Source organism: Bicyclus anynana, chromosome 13 (genome assembly GCF_947172395.1).
Source record: "Bicyclus anynana chromosome 13, ilBicAnyn1.1, whole genome shotgun sequence".
In the NCBI taxonomy this organism is placed as follows: domain Eukaryota; kingdom Metazoa; phylum Arthropoda; class Insecta; order Lepidoptera; family Nymphalidae; genus Bicyclus; species Bicyclus anynana.
In genome coordinates this window covers 12,722,627-12,724,646 of record NC_069095.1, presented here as the reverse complement: position 1 = coordinate 12,724,646, position 2,020 = coordinate 12,722,627, and the positions used below count along the sequence as shown (strand labels likewise).

The 2,020-nt window shown below is 37.4% G+C and overlaps 1 long non-coding RNA gene across 1 annotated transcript; it reads right to left on the bottom strand.

Moving 5' to 3' along the window:
* Positions 1 to 910: 910 nt before the first annotated feature.
* On the bottom strand, positions 911 to 1,592 carry LOC128198665 (uncharacterized). The gene is made up of 2 exons (XR_008251382.1): positions 1,438 to 1,592; positions 911 to 1,188 (listed from the first exon to the last, which is right to left on the bottom strand). It is a non-coding gene; the product is annotated as an uncharacterized LOC128198665 (long non-coding RNA).
* Between the last annotated feature and the right edge of the window lie 428 nt (positions 1,593 to 2,020).

Here is a 2,020-nt window from a genome sequence, read left to right as displayed (position 1 = left end):
AATTCTAATATAACTTCCAAGTAAATGTTGTGCGTCACACAGAAAACTTACACTGTATATAAAATAGTCAAATAGTCAAGAACATGTAACTTTTTGAAGTTATAACTTCTTATGGGAGATTAAACATCTTCGTAACGTTACGCGTTACGGTGCCACTCTGTCTGGCTTCCCTTTCTCTCACGCATACGGCAAGTTTCAATTATCACTTATTTTAAATTTATACTCGTATTTCTCTCATCCTCCATAATATCAACTTGTCTCCAATAGGCTTGCGACTCTCTTGCTGCCCACTGCACCAATCGGTCGCCAAATAATGTGTTATATAGTTTTTAAGCATACAGTAGGGTAAGTCCAGGATAGATGCCCCACTTTTCGAAAATGCTAAATAACTCCGAATTTTATAATCTTAGAGCATTGCGTTCTTTGGGAGATATTAAATATATTTCTTAATGTTCTATATTATCTGAATCGTTCTGATATAGACTGTGTAGATTTCGTGTAAATTGTAATTTTTTAATGGGATAGACGCCTACTGTGGCGGATAGAAGACTTATCATGAAAAAACTTCTGAGGATAGGTGCCCTTAGTGGGGATTGGTGACTTAGTTTGAACATTGTAATTGGTTTGTTCTGAAATCAAACAATTATATTATTATAATCAGTCTTTATGGTGTTTTATATAACTTTCATTTTCATTTCTTGGCCATCTTTGTCAAAGTTATGCTTTAGCTGTAGCTTTTAAGCAAACTGGTATGCTAACTGACGAATTGCTGTTCGGTCCAGCGGAAATCCAGCTTCTCCTAACTTGAATGTAAGAGCCACGAGTCGTTTTTTGTTATTACAGGATGTTTTTCATAAAACAAATAAAAATAAATGCTTGATGTATATAATTTTTTCAGTAATAATTATGCCAGACAGTAACTACAATGATATGATGCAATACAATACAAAGTAAAAGTAACTCAAATTTAAAACAACAGTACACATACAGTAACTTTGAAAATAAGAATTTGGCAAATCTTTGTCTTAATATTTTAGATGGTATTCCTTATATTCTAGAAACCTGATTTACGCCTTTCTCTCCCTTTTTCATCTCTTCAAATGCTGCTAGCATACTGTCTTCGGTCTAGGTTACAGTACGAGGGACAACACCCTGTTTCCTTTTATATTTACGAGGCATTTTGCTCTCCTGCAACAACACAACACATATAATAAACAGTTGGGGATAGTTGCCCTTAGAGGCATCTATCCTAATAAAAAACGGGGCAACTATACTTTTTGTAGGGAATAGATGCCCTTATCAATAAAAACAAAAGTTGAGTTTCAATTACTATAAAATCTATCAGTTTACATAGGCTAATCTTCAATGCAAGCAGACAAATAGAAAAAAAATTGACATTATAAGTGAGAGAAAAAATACACTGTTGAAAGTATTTACGAATCTTATTTTGGCGCCTTTTGTCGTCTCACCGTGGAACATTTTTACTCACACAGACGAAGCGCATGCACTCCGGTCGAAATTCCTCCCGACACTAAGGTTTGCAGGGGGAGGACTCGTTACTTACAGTAAAATTTAACTCCTTCAGTGCTCCTAACATAGTGAAATAAAAATCAAGTCATCTATCCCACTGGGGCATCTATCCTGGAATTACCCTACTGTATATATAGTTATACAGTTGATTGAACGTTCGCACAGTGTGTCCCGACGCTTGTGGAGGCACGTACTCGTAGCTAGTTAACAATTAACATTGGCCGCGCGATGATCTGGCGAGATGACCGCTAATATGGTGGAAGCACTTAATTACGCGCGGCGCCTTTTACAGCCGCCGAGCGGGTAGCCACTGTCCCAGAGTGTAGCAGTTACCTTACGGAACCTCAGCTACGAGTATAGTATAGATCTTATAAGGTCATTTGCTGCAACAACAATATCTACCTACTACTATGTATGGAGAGCCTAGCCCAGTGGATATGATCTCTGCCTCCGATTCCGATTTCGAATCCGGTCCGGGGCTCCAACTTTT